We start from the raw sequence: 15,047 nt of genomic DNA, 5'->3' as shown, positions 1-15,047 counted from the left end.
GCCTCCTTGAAGCCCTTGGGTTCAGCGGGAGCAGTGGTAAAGCAAACAGGTCCGCAATAGACATTAGTAAGAGGCGATAGGAGTATTGGTGGAAGAAAAGTAGGGAAACGACAAAAGACGGAGACGTACAAAAACACAGTTCGCAATAGGGGATCAGAAAATTTGGACGTGTTAGTTCATAGTGTTTTTTTTTTCTTTTCTTTTTTCATTGGTTAACCTAGGTAGGATATCAGGCAGCATAGTAGCAAGAGCTTTGTGGCGCAACCCACCGCCCCGTTCCAAAGGGGACGCTCATAACATCCATCCATCCATCCATCCATCCATCCATCCATCCATCCATCCATCCATCCATCCATCCATCCATCCATCCATCCATCCATTCACGCCTGCGTCCTAGTATTCCAATATACCGCAGAAAGTGATACCAGTGCGGACAGCCTACAGCTCTCTATTACAACGCTTAATCACATCGTCATACTCCTAAACTTCCCATAGGCGTTAGCCCCAGAAGACTGAATAAAAACCTGAAATCATAAATTATACCTACGCGACCATCGGTCGTTGTGACGGTAGCTGAAGAGCTGACACTTCCTAATATTTTTGATCCAAGGAGATTCTTGACGAAGCCTGTAGTTTTCTGTGTCGCTAGTTGAACACTGCTGAAGTGACAGTGATAGATACGGAAGTCCAGCATACTGAGCACGCAGTACTAACACATCTACATGCTGCACAGATAGTGCTATAATGCGAAGACATGCAGGAGAGTGACACGATAAGAAAATATTTCGTAGTACAATTTAGGACGGTGCATCAAGGCTGGGCTTCCCTACGGTTAATTAGCAACGCTGCGTAATCTCCGCCGAAAGCGACGTGGAAAGCACTAACCATGGGTGCTTACGACCTCGTTAAAGCCTTATTGCTGTATAGCACGTTGCTGGCATAGGGATGCGTCTACCCAACTCCAAGATGCCTTGCAGAAAGCGGGGAAAAAAAAAGAGGCACATAACGACATCGTTCTTCACAAGCCAGTGCCTACATAGTTCTGCTTGCTGCGGTCTATCTTTTGGCCTCGGACGCTGGTCAACGCGACAGCAGTTTTAGCGATTAAATCGCGCGGACGTGGTAATGGGGCGATCGCTTCTCATTAACGCCTGACAAATAACGAATCGATGACGTCCGCCGCGCGCAACTTCGCCGCGTTTCTCTCGCCTTCTGCCTGGGTGCCCCCTCCCCCCCGCTTTCACTTCTCCATCTCCGGGTTTAGTTTCAGAGAGGCGTTTTTATTCTAACGGCCGAAAATGAAGGGATTAGCCCGAGATTTATTGAAGCGATTAGACGCGCCTCGTGAGATTGCTCGTACTCTGACGGGAAGCTGGGCGTCGGCATACCTCTTGCCCCCCTTTTCTTTCTCTGCTTGCGGTCTAAGGGGAAGGACTTTGACAGAGAGAGAGAGCTAGAGAGAAGGGAAGGCAATGATTGAAGCTGTGGATGGACGTGTGATGGCGATGTCTTGCGCGCCAAAGCTTCATTTTGGGCCCGCTACTGCGAGGAACAGACGAGTGAGCTAGGTGGAATGAGCTAGTGCATCAAAGAGATGGCGAAACGACACGTGCTTGGCTGCTTTCTTATAGCCATTATTTTTGCTTCTAGATTGGAACAAAGAGGGGGGAAAGGGGGAGGGGGGGGCATCTTAACCACACGTTAGTTCACTAAAAATTGAATGATTTTTCTTCTTTTAGGTTAAGTTTTCAGGCCGTCTTGGCGGTGCAGCACCATGAAAGAAATGTCGGCATGATGCAAGGACGTGACTGTAAGGCAATGGAGAAATAAGCAAACTGACGGCGGAATCGATGAGAAACCAGTGATGCAAGATTTAATGAAGAGCATTACAAAATCGGCGAGTGAAAAGTGCTTCGTTCGCTCTCACGTAGCTAGAAGGCTGCTTTCACTAGACGCATGGTGTTCTCCGAAGTGTCTCAGTATAGATATGGCTTTCCGTTGCAAAGTGCAACGTCGTGGGTTTGCTTTTCGTTCTGCAGTGACCAGATTCTGACAGAGGCGTAATTGAAAAGCGAGCTTGTATACGTAAAATCACGTGCGTGTTGATCTTCTGCTCAATGTTAAATGGAAGTGCTCCACCGTCCCTCTCCCCCGCGCTCTCCTTCCCCCTCGCTTTCGTCACTGCATCGCCTCTCAGTGTCCAAGCTTTGCTAAGGACGTGAGGCACCATTAAACAGTCGGTCAATAGAGACACGTACCACACTGTCGCGCTGAAAGGTTTACCGTTTCTGTCAATTGAGCGAAATAACAGGCGAGCAGAAACAAGACAGAGCTCTCGAGACAACTGGCAAGCACTGATAATATATAACCACGGAGGGATGTATGAGTGGTAGTCCGGTTTGTGTGCGCATCACCGTCAAGGCACTTGCAAAAAGAAATAAACGCACTTTCCTAGACAATGGTGGTGTCATTTGTCGTTCTCAAAAGCGCAGCTTCGTATTATTACGAATACTTTTTAATCGAAGTGAAGGTGAGTGCTTTGCGAAAGCCTCACTTTATTCTTTCCCATAGAACAGCCCCGCCGTTGCAGCTAATTCGGCACGGCGAATGGTAGCAAACAGGGAGCGCATCTGGTTGGCCTCACTACCTTCCTTTGCGATCTCTCTCTTCCTCCTTCCCTCCCTCTCCTCCTCTTCCTTGAACAGAAGCTGATAACCATACCAGGGTGCCTGTGAGCTTATCATGCTAGCTACACACGGATTGAGCCTTAGAGCTGTATACCTCATGGCGTCATAATCTGAGGTGTGTGCCTCAGGAGAGCCCACAAAATTGAAAAGCTAGAGCACGCGCGCGATGTGCACCTTTTCCTGTGGGCTTATAGCACGCACGCTTCGGCGCTGCAGCTCCGCCTGAGCAAGCTAGACGCAAACTAATATTCCCGAATAAAGTACACAGATTGTGTACCTCTACACTACTTCCCTAATTCGCTGCGCCGTCAGGTTAAGCCATATTACGTACGAATGCAGCTTTCGAAGAGCAGAGAAACTCACTGACGTTCCGGTTTCCCTTCGGACTGCGAACACACTGACTATCGCAGAAAGGGCACAAGGGATCGTCTTCGGAGCAGAACAAACACGATAAGACTGAAGCGTGGGGACGTAGGGACGTGTGCCGGGGCCCTTGTCGCCCTGGTTACGCTTTGAAGTTGAACATTTGCCAACATTCTCAACTCACAGTCAGGGCGAAGTATAATGCCACTCTCTGAGAATTTTAGTGCGGGCCAACGTTTCATTGATTACATTATAGATTCACGGACTTGTGACGTGGAGAGCAAAATCCATCTGTTTCAGAGTAACTCTTCAGCAAAATAACGCAAGAGAGGAAGGCGCTGCTGTGGTTCGACGAAATGACTACGTGTTCTCATTTTGCGGTCGAAGTGTCATTTGTTTCACATTTGCCGCTGGTATATCATTGCTTTACAGGGAAGCTTAAATATATTCAAATGAACCAGCAGAAGCTAATCGTACGTTGTAAGCAGAGGTAGCAGAAAAAGCACCACGCGAGAAGAATGAAATTCTATCTGGTACGTTTTTGTCTCTGCACGTGGACTCGCAGTATGAACTTTTTGTTTTTATTTTGCCCTGGGTGGATAAATTATACCATCCGAATGCAGAACACGACTCTATTTCTCCTGATATTAGCTTTCTCGAGCAATGGTATAGGATAATATCGGAATCCACGTGCTATTATATTGCCTCTCTTGTTCAATATATAACCTTCGGGCACAAGATAGATTCAGACACGGGTCACCCGCATACGAATTGGGATATCTACTGTGCAGAAATCTGCAAACTATGCTTAAAGTCCATAATAAACATTCAAACGATGACTCCAGTAATTGCTGCAATGCCGGCCATAAAATCACTTCTCTTGCCGTGTCCGAAACGCTATAACTGCAGCTGCACTATGAGGGTCGCTAGCGCCATTCCAGATATGTGTTATTTTCTTTATTTGCGAGTTCCATTAGGCTAGCAAAATCGCGTAGCCCAGCTTTTATAAAGGAATGGCCGCGGAGAATTGGCGAATAAGATATCCTCGGCTCCGAACGATCGATGCATAATTTTTTTTCTTTTTAAAGAGACATCAACGTTGAGCAGTTATTGATGGTTATACCACGAGATTAAAAAGAATTGATCGGCTGAGTTTATATGCATTCGGCGCAGAAGCAAAAGTCTTCGTGCACGTGCTTCGAAAGCGGGAGAGGCACGTGTAATACAAATGTACGTTTACCAATCTGGGATATTAATGGCTCGCGCCTCTGCTGACGGACTGCGCTCCGTATACCTTGGTGGCAGTATATCTAGCTACGGCGTAGGAACATTTATCAGGTCCACTGAATGGCAAGCGAATATTAATAGAGATGTGTAACACACGATAAGCTGAAAAAAATAAAAGCAATACCTGCAGCTCATTTCAGATTTGGGAAAGCAAACGAGACAAAGGCACGGCAAATTTATGTGAACGCACGACGTTAAAAAGAAAAAAGAAAATAGGTTTTTATTCTTCCAACGAAGGTGACCTGGATGACGGAAAGGCGTATTCGAGCTCCTTCTCTAGCTATTTTTGACGCCTTTCAAACCACCATCGTCTCACTTCGCGTAATCGATCTTCGATCTGCTGTTTGAGTTTATCACACACAAGTTTAACGCTGTTTCTACGAGAGGCTTCGAACCACTAGGCGTGGTTCTCAGCCTGCAGAGAAAAGTCAGTCGATGCTAAATGAGGATGAGCCTCGAAATTGGCGTCGCCACCGAATCCTGTCTCATTTAGAATGTATGCAAACACGCGCCTCAAGAGAGCGCCGCACGGTCTCTATCTAAAAGTGTCGTGACACATAGCCGCGACGAGTCTCCGTCCCATTTGCGCGATTTATTTAATATCCCTCATTAAGTCCGGAGGTGGGCAATTACACTCCATCCACTCCTTTCTTTCACTACCCTCCAGAGTAGTAGACTGCAGCGCTGTCCCAAAGCCACGCTCGACATATATTTTTTTTTGTTCGTTGAACAGAGGTGTGGGCGGGTAAACGAGGGGTGGCGGAGGGAGGAAGGAACGGGGGAAGCAAGGGGGAAAGAGAGGAGGCGAGAAATGAGGCGAAGGCGGGAGTACGCTGCACACAGACTCCAGCAGTCGTGGGTTCATGCTGACCGTTGCACGCAGCCTGCTTTATGTTCTCCGTCAGAAATTCGACCGACTCGCGCTCGCTCGCTCACGAAGTGGCCTCCGGGGAACGGGCTGAGGCCTTTCTATATGGCCGAGGAGGGTACGACGTTAGTGCGGGACCATTGGAGCCCAGCGGCGAAACATTAAACATCGACGCGGCCGCGCTAGCCGTGGGGGCCCCGCGCAGCGCAGATGTGTGTGAAGCGTGTGCGGTACACCGGGCTCTGATAGCGCAGCGGCGCATAATTAAAGCGACGTATATTTTCGGTGCCGACACGTCGCTCGCTGTGCCAGAACCCGGCCCGGGCCGCCGCCGCCGCGTGGCCAGCAGGGGTTTGAGCGTGCGCCGTTGCCCGTTGCCTGCGCCTTGCGCGTTGCCGCGCACCACCGCTCCCCCCTCCCCCCTTCCCTATTTCTCTCCCTACCTCGGTTCTCCTCGTCATTGTTCCTCTACCTGATTCTACGCTTCCTTCTTCTTCTTTTCACTGCGTTTGCTCTTCACGGGGACTGGCAAGAAGCAAGTGAGAAATTATTCAGAGGAATAGCGTCTGGGGCCTCGCAAAACTTCGCGGAGCTTTGTTTCGGGCTCTACAGCCTTTCTATTTGTTCTCAACAACCCCCCTCCTCTTCCCCACGATCTACTGCTTCTGTGGCTGAGCGCGTTTTTCGATGACCTGCCCCGGTGTTTCACGCGCCGGATTATGGCTGTCGCGACACGGTGAGGCACAGCCAGAAACGCACAGAAAAGAAAGAGAGAGAAAAAAAGAAGTCTGCGTGTAGTGAATTGTTGAAGGCGTCAATGAATAACGCAACTTGGCTGTTGTAACGTTAAGTACACCAAAGAAAAATGCAGAGAAATAAAATATCTGCCTAGTGCTCGACGTGGCGCTAAAACATAGAGTGGGTTCAGTGTTGACGTAGAAAATTAAAACCGCGCTAGCCCAGAAGCTCATGAGACTGGCGCGGCCTTTGTAATGCGCATCCACATCCACGAAACCTTCAGCGAACAGCTACGAATGATTGAGAATGCAAAGCACTCTTGCGTTAGTCAACATACGTCGTAGTTCAGCACAAAGGTTTCGTAATTGCACGAAACGAAAACTTTTGTAGGCATTTTCTTGCACCAGTCACCAGTTCTGCGCGAGGCGGCAGCCGAACGCCATCGAAATGCTTTATTCGTAGAATGAGTTTGAAGGTTTGCGTAACCTTCGTAAAGCTGGGCGTGCTTTACGAGGGCGAATCAGAACATTTTTGCCCCTATTTCTTTAGCCAAATTACGGCTGTAAATGCGAAGTCCACATATCCATTTCCACCGGTGCACCTTTCTTTGACGGGCCAGGCCCCGTGGAACTGCGCTGCTGTCAGTTGTTGAAGATGGCGGTTGTGCTTCACATGTCCGCGGTGTACGGGCAACGAAGTGTGATTCGTTTTCTATTGAGCAAGGGACGAATGCCCATCCAAATCCACAGGAAAATGCAGCCCACGTATGGGGAAAAGTGTCTCGCTTTGAGAAGTGTGGGGTGGTGGCGTTGTGAGTTATCAAAAAGCCGTGAAGACTTGCATGACAATGAGCGTTCGCGGAGGCCGCGTGCGTCGCTGACTGATGACGTTTCCCGCGATGATGCAATGGAGAAAGCAGATCGACATTTGCGCCACAAGTACATTTCCGGGGAGCTTGGCATTTCGTGTGGTAGTGTTTACGATATCGTTCACGGGTCCTTAGGGTATCGGAAGGTTTCATGTCGGTGAGTGCCTAAGCAGTTGGATGACATGGTGAAAGGCAAGCGAATGATTGCTTAAGTGAATCATCTGCAACGACATGCCGAGGAAGGTGAAAGTTTCTTGGACCGCATTTTTACTGGCAAGGAAACACGGATACTGCATATCACGCCAGAAACGAAGCAGCAGAGCATGGTGTGGAAACATTCGAATTCGCCTGTGACAAAAAAAAAAATTATGTTCAGTGCCATCTGTTCGGAAGATGATGTCAACGGTCTTCTGGGATCGCCGAGGACCGCCCCTGCTGGATTTCACGCTACAAGGTGCAGCCATCAATGCCGACAGTTATTGTCCCACCCTGTCGCGTATGCTGGCTGCCATCAGGCAAAAACGCCGAGAGATTCTCGATGTGGACAACGCGGTTAACCTTCGCGACAACGCGAGGCCCCCCATGTAACAACCCAAACCGCCGACAAACTCCGGTCGTTTCACTGGAAGAATCTGGACCACCCACCACGGAGTCCGGACCTGGCCACTAGTCATTTCCATGTTTTGGGTCCGCTGAAGAAGTTCCTGGCAGGACAGTGATGACATGCAACGATGAAGACAAGACAGCAGTCCGACGGTGGTTCCACAGTCAGCCAGACGAATTCTATCACAGTTTCACCTCAAATTTAGCATTGCAATGAAGCAAATGTCTGAACCGGCGTGGGAACTACGTGTAACTATAGTGTAAGGCACGTAGAATAGTACGTATATTTGTAGTTACCTATGTGTTGCTTATTTTGGATAACAAAAATTAGGGGAAAGACTTTCTCATTCCCACTTAATTAGAAAATATTGTAAGCTGAGTGTTTAGTTATACTTGTTTTGTTTTTTTTAGCAAATATTACCGATAACGACGAACGTGGGCTTCTGATTACGACGTGTGCTTTCAGGTAGAAATTTTCCTAAAGTAACACTGCACTTGAAGCGTTTGTAGACCTTACACGACAGCACCCTCGGTGCTGCGCTTTGGAGCAGACAACATTATTCTGCTTTATTAGATGCGTAATATAGAGAGGTTGACGGCAGGAAGGGCCGTCTATCCAGAAATCTTAGTTAAGAAAAAAAAGAGGTGATGAAATTACCAAACGCTGTGAAATCAAGTCTATCATAAATGCACGTTGCTTCAGCACATCAACTCCATAGATGCATTAGAGGATAAATGAAAAATCTTAAAGGTACATGAACAACACAAACGTGAGCAGGTCATGGTAACATTGAGAAAATGAAGAACTGCCACGTAGCTTCCTCTCATAGAGAATGAATCAAATCATTGTCCGCACACAGATACGGTAAAGCCTTGAGAGCTAACATCAGGATAATGCGGCACGACGAGGCTCATAGCACTTTCTGAACAGAGATAGTGCGCCTACCTAAAGCGTTCTTTCGACTGCGGAGTAGCAGTCAATGTAACCTCGTGAAACCAAGTTCAACTGCGTTTCAGTTTTCCTTCTTTTATTCTTCAATAGGGCAGAACAAAAGAAAGAAATTAACTGAGGCTTATATTCGCAATGCTCCTGCAAAAGTATTTTTTTTAATTGTGTGCCAGGATTATTATGTTTCATGGTCGCTGTCAATATGATGGTAAGACGATTGCTTTGCTGGTAGCAATTGAGTGATTAGATTATGTATTCGTATGCGCAAATATGAGCCCAGAACATGAAAAACAATTCTAAACTTCGCTACATCAATTTTATTTTTGTTCGCACTCAGCACATCGCTGAGGTGAATGCCCAATGAAAGAAAAGCAGGATTGTTGCGCGCCGAAATGTTGCACAGACATTGCGCAAGTGCTGACAGCGAAGGCTGCTTTTTGTTGGCTTCGTCCGAGCAGTGGTATAGCAGATCATCGCATTCTTAAGGCAATTCAAAACTCCCTAGAGACGAGGATTGCGCGAGCTTTCCACTGGCAGAGAACATTGCAGCCACCGGCTTCGAGAAATAACCGTTTTCGGCGCTTCGGACCCCTTGTATGCGAGCGCATCGTTTAAACGCCGGTGCAGTCGGTGGTAATCTGTTTCAGCGGGAACCCAATTGGCGGCGTCGAGGCGCAACATCGTTAGCGCGTAATGCTTCAGACGCCACGCCGGCAGTCGCTGCAGCCGCCACCGTTTTGCAAGCGGTCAAGAGAACTGCGAGCTGCTTTGTAGCGTCAAATAGCGGAGCGCCGGCTGGCTGGCAGGGCGCCAGGTGACGCCACAAGCGGCGTCTACCTGATAATGCACTCTTGAAAAAAAAAGGAAATAAAGAATAACAAAACATTGAAGATGTGGTGAAAGCGCTTGCACCTTGCACCACGTTTTTCAGAAGCGATGGCCGTTTGCACACGTTGCGCTCCAGCTGCAGCCATCACGAGCGTTCAGCGACGTCCGGCGCGGCCTGCAAGTGGGCTTCCGTAGAGAACTCCGGTCTCGTATTTCTGTATGCCTGAGTGCTCTTAGTCCCAGTAGCGATGTTATGGAACTGGACTGCGCTTAAACTGCCACTGGCGGCGTCTTGGAACTGCCTCATGTTAAGCGTGGTGCGCTGTCCTTACGGTCGTGTTGAGCAAGAGCGGTCCTCGACGCGGGCAAATATCGCTGCCGTCTCACTGTGTTCGCAGAAACGGCACTTCTTGAACGACCTCGCCTTCTACACTAAAGAACGGGCAATTTTTCTTGAAGCGACGTGTAAAAACGGCTACGAGAGCGATGCCATACCTATGCGCCATGCCACCATCATGCTTTCCGCGTGTGGATACGCAGCTAGCTACTCAATGTTCAACAGTCTCGGGCGGGGGGGGGGGGGGAGGGGGGAGGCGAAACATCTGTCCATGATTTGTAGTCAGCTTCCAGAAGCAGAGAAGGGCTATATTTGTGTATGTCAGTGGGCACCGCAGGACCGTAACTACTCGGTAGAGTTGCTATGAGAAGGAAATCTGTTGAATAAGAAAAATCAATTCGAGTGCATTTGACAGATATTCACCGTCACATGAATGCCGATACTGTCAAGAAACAAAGTGAATGTGAGTGCAAGAGCGAACTCTACGCGGCCAGAAGTCGTACGCAAACACATTAGAAACTTCAAGTAAGCTATGAGCGGCGCAGGTAGCGCGAGAATGGCAAATGTCAGGTATAACGTTAAGGAGATCGAAATGCAGTTGAGCAGATTAGATATAAAAACCTGGCTAGGTGAAATAACTGTAGTAACCGTTGTTGGGTAGGTCATGTAAGGTGTACAGGTGCACAGTAGTGGTAGTACGGTATTTTTGTAGAATCGGCGCCAAGAGAAAAGAAATATGGTCTGCAGTGGCACGGTGTAATATAAAACACCGAATCTAGCTAATTTTAGGGCACAAGCGTAGTTCAGTCAGGACCTTCGTATACATAAATATGTGCAGGAAAAGCACCTAGGTCATGCAATGGACCGAACTGGACTGCTTTAAATTAAATTATGGGGTTTTACGTGCCAAAACCACTTTCTGATTATGAGGCATGCCGTAATGGAGGACTCCGGAAATTTCGACCGCCTGGGGTTCTTTAACGTGCACCTAAATCTAAGTACACGGGTGTTTTCGCATTTCGCCCCCATTAAAATGCGGCCGCCGTGGCCGGGACTCGATCCCGCGACCTCGTGCTCAGCAACCCAACACCATAGCCACTGAGCACTGGACTGCTTTGATGCTGATGTTAAAACAAATATGACGGGGTGGGGGGGGGGGGGGGGGGTGGAGGGAGGTAAGGGGGTCGCGGCACAAGAAACAACGGAACATGAACACGTCTGCATAGTTCATTCACCTGCTGTGTAGTTCTCATTCTTTGTCCTCTTTTCTCTTTTTTTTTTGTATATATTACGTTGCCTCTACTACCTCGCAAAAAGCTTTTCGTCGACTTCTCCTGCATACGCATACTTCAATATCAGCTCCATAGAGACTGTATGTCTCGGAGCGCGACTGTTCGGAGCGCGACTGGTGCTCGCAAAATCTGCACTGCAGTCGCTGGCCGGCGCCTGCATGGAGCAGGGCTCTGATGAGTTCGCTAATTAATATTTTTCGTGAGCGAAAGCCCCCGTGGCCCTGGCGCTGCCTGCTGTGTGCGTCGTGCCGTGTGATACGTGCAGTGTGCTCGCAACTCCTTTCGCAACACACTCCTATTCACTGGACGCGACGAAACGCGTAGCCGCTATAGCGGGAGCACCCGCCTTTCTATGTCCTGAACTACGCCCGCACACACGGGTCGGGACCACCGTGGTGCCCCTTTAATACTGTACAGCGTCGTGGCAGCTGGAGTGTTTGTCTCGTAAAAAGAGCGCAGCGCTGTAGAGACTACCTATGACGCACGTTTTATGTATGCAAACACGCAAACTCAAGTAAACAGACGGCCCGTGCATGCTGTGGTTTTGCCCTGTCTTATCTGCGGCGTCGAGTCAGGGCGCGAGCATTTGCGAAACTATTCAATCTGGTAGGGTCAGAACGATATGAAATCGACTGATGGGTGACAGGCCAAGGAGATAATAAATTACGGTTATGTTAGAGGCCCTCATGAAATCTTGGGCTACTATGAGAGTATGAATATTATTGACATATTTCTCCTGAAAGGGGACTAGTACTTTTGAGGCGCGGGCCCGTGATACCGGCAAGTCATCCTCGATAGCTCAAGTTTTGCGAATCTGATACAGAGAAATCTCGGATAACTGTTTTATTATGCTGAATTTATTTTTCAGTTGCATCAGAAGTCCGCGCAGCGGTCAGCATACGTTATACCACGCATAGGGCGGTCATGGGTGGCGGTTGATAAGAAAGAAATAGAAAGGAACCCTCACGTTAACGTGGCCTCAGTCTCTTGATTGCCTGAGAAGAGCTGCGGCTTCTCCAACGGAAACCGTTTTCCGTTAGACAAATAATTACAGCCAAGTTGAGGTAATCTTATGACGAACCTTTTGGGTTCTCAATAAAAAGCAATTTTTGTAAAAAAAGAACTTTGTGTTCAATTTTCCTTACCGAAATAAATGCGGAATTTTCAGATTCCCGCGAGGCAACTAGCTGAGCTAAATAAAATCTGGCAGCAAGTAGAATTTTCGAGAGAATTCAATATAAGATCGGAAATGGGAGAGGGGGAGTGCGCAGCCAGTCCCAGGCATTAAGGTGAGACTGCCCAGTCATCACCCGTCTTGTACGCGTCCCTGCGTTAAACCCAGTGTTACAAATCTTAGTTCTCGACTAGTCGAACACCGTTCTATGGCGTTATTCTGCACTGCACTCTTTTTAAGAGAACTAGAATATGCGTGGAGCTCGCCATTGTGTTAGTGTCTTTTGTCTCGAGAAGGAAGACGCACACCCTCGTTTTCGCGCTCTTCTCGCGCTTTCTTGTGTTTTATATCGTTTCTTCCTCCTCATTGTCTCTTTTATTTTTTTCAGAGCATATTCTTTCGCTACAGCCTCTTTTCCTGGCGAGAGCCTAACCTGTTCTCTTGCGCGGGTGTGCATTCACGTATTGCTTAGATGCTGCCTGCTTTGTTTCGCAAACGGTGAGAAATAGCAGCTGTTGAGCGACAAAGTACCGGGCCTGAAAGGTATGGCCTCCGGCCCTTGATTCCGAATGAAGCATTGAGAAACCCCATCGTACTGCGCAGACATCGCAGGGTGCGAATGCCTCTTTTGTCTCGAGAACCTTTCGCTGCGGAATATTTATCGCTGTCTGGTTTTGTTGCTTCGTTCGGGGTCTGGGAATGCGAAACAAGCACGTGGGCGCGCTCGATCCGTCCCAGTAGACTAGACCGGCAACAGCACGTGTCTACGAAATACATGGCAAGCATGCAAGTGACCGCATCGCAGCATGGTATCCCCTTATTCACGCACTAAAGCCTTCACTGTAACATGGGGTACACAAGCTATAATATTTCGTTTCAATTTGCGCTGTTTTCCATGCCAGTTATTCATTATTATTTTCTTACGCATCTTGTCGAATCCACCTCCAACGTGCGTCCATAAAATCGCCACGTGCATGAGTGTTAAATATGTTTAAGAACGCCTTTTTCTTCTTCAATTTTATTTTCCTTTTTACATTGCGCAACGCCACTAGATATAAAAACGGCAGTTAGGCATTGAGTGCAGAGCGCCTGAATGTGCTTACCGGCAAATCCAAATCCGTATACGACGCAAGCATGCGGGTAGGATGTCCTGCCCGCACAAAGTGAGGATTAGTTGCTTTGAATTATGCTGAAGGACTTGTTGGGCTAGTTGGTGTTTGCTTACCAACATAATGTAGCACGAAGACACAATTACAAAGAAGAGAGACAGATAGATGTCAAGCGCCTGTGATGTGTGTCTGTCTCTCTGCTTTGCAATTGTGCCTTCGCGCTATATATACGTTATCTCGGTGTGCTTTGAATTAGCTTAGGTATTTCTTCACGGCGAAGGTGTCCTGGAAATTTTGCTCCGTGTCAATATTTTATGCACTCTTATCATTCAGCGCGAGTTTGCAGTTGCTCCAATAGCGCGCCCTCTTCGCAAAAGAAGCCGTTGGGTGCTCATCACTTTTGCAAAAACTTTCGCTATTGATTCGTCGTATTGTGGATTTCCACTTGAAAAAAATTGACTCGCCATTCCGGCCCTGCGAGAGCGCATGTCCAGCGAAACTGCTGAAAACCACAACTGCCACTGCTGAGGGGGGGAAGGGGGGGGTGCGTATGCAATGCTTTTTTGCTTAAGAGCAATGGTAATAATGGTAATTTAGAGGAATGATGAGGTAAGAGATCTTGAATTATTTGCAGCCCTTTCGGTGTACGTATACGTTAAATTTTCTGACTCTCTGTAGCCGTAAACCAAGCTCTCAGAAATTTTCCGTATTCCTAAAGGGTATTGACTTAGTGTTTCATGCCAGTTCTATTGGATTTTGCTGCAGTCTTGCTGAGAAATACTAGAACCTGCGGAGACAGGGCAACACTCGGGTCTTACCCGTACACGACTATGATGAAAAGCCAACTACTATGTGCCCATTGCTTTGAACTTTGCACTCTGATTCGCTGACCAGGGGCGAAACAATATCTTGCAGCTCTCAGCAGTACACTACTAAACCTCCCTAAACAGGCCTTGTTGCTTCGTTGTTCAGGTAAAAAAAAATGCGTTCAAACGCACACGTTATAATCTCTCCGATGTAAAGCTTTCATGAAGCGGTTAACTAAATGCTATAAAACAAAGCGCAGTGAGTGCAGATGTCTTTATTGTCAGCCTGTGCAATGCGTACTTTCATTTAGTGCTTGATGTTTGCGAAATTAAGAGTTGGCTCTGTGTTGGTGCGTGAAAGTTTGTTTCGTCGAGGACGTGTGGACAGTCCGCCCTGTACGCCCAGTGGCTCCATGTGAGACACTTGAACACCTTATATGGGAGCGTCCCGCATTCGTCCCACAACGTGCACTGCTAATTAAGGAATATGGACTGATTGGACTCAAGTGTACGACTGTTGACGATTGCCTGTTTCCGAGCGGGTGCGCTGCTCAACGGGAGCAGGCCCATAGACCCTTGCTAACTTTCATACAGAAAACTGATTTGGCCTCCCGTTTAAAAACATTTTTTCCGTGTTCCCACTTCATTTTGTCCTGCCTCTATCATTTGTTTATTTCCTATTTTCTTTCCTATTTCATTGTTATTTCCCTATCTTCTCCTCTTTTCATTCCCTCCTCCCGAAAGACTAGGCAGGCGTTGTGCGCCTCGGTGGCATTTGTCGGCTTGCTCCCTCCCTGTTTCCTTTGTGTGCGTGTATGTTTTCATATCTAATAATAATAATAATAATAATAATGATAATAATAATAATAATAATAATAATAATAATAATAATAATAATAATAATAATAATAATAATAATAATAGATGTTTGCGCAACCAACAGCTCCCAACTTTAATGTCATGCAATGGATATGTTTATTCCGTTTACGCCATTTAGATTCTGCGGTATTACGTGCCAAAACCACGTTCTGATTATGAGGCACGCCGTAGTGGGGGACGCCGAATTAATTTCGACCACGGGGGGTTCTATAACGTGCACTCTATGTGCGGCACCCGGGCGCTTGTGCATTTCGCCCCC

At 47.7% G+C, this 15,047-nt stretch overlaps 1 protein-coding gene across 3 annotated transcripts in view; it reads left to right on the top strand.

The window, feature by feature from the left end:
- The window catches only part of LOC126536440 (cell adhesion molecule Dscam1-like), a 549,544-nt gene that overhangs the window by 355,305 nt on the left and 179,192 nt on the right, over positions 1 to 15,047 (top strand). The gene's annotated exons all lie outside the window — the stretch shown is intronic.

Source organism: Dermacentor andersoni, chromosome 4 (assembly GCF_023375885.2).
Source record: "Dermacentor andersoni chromosome 4, qqDerAnde1_hic_scaffold, whole genome shotgun sequence".
NCBI lineage: Eukaryota > Metazoa > Arthropoda > Arachnida > Ixodida > Ixodidae > Dermacentor > Dermacentor andersoni.
The sequence above is the reverse complement of the archived record's forward strand: the minus strand, read 5'-3'. Positions and strand labels throughout refer to the sequence as shown.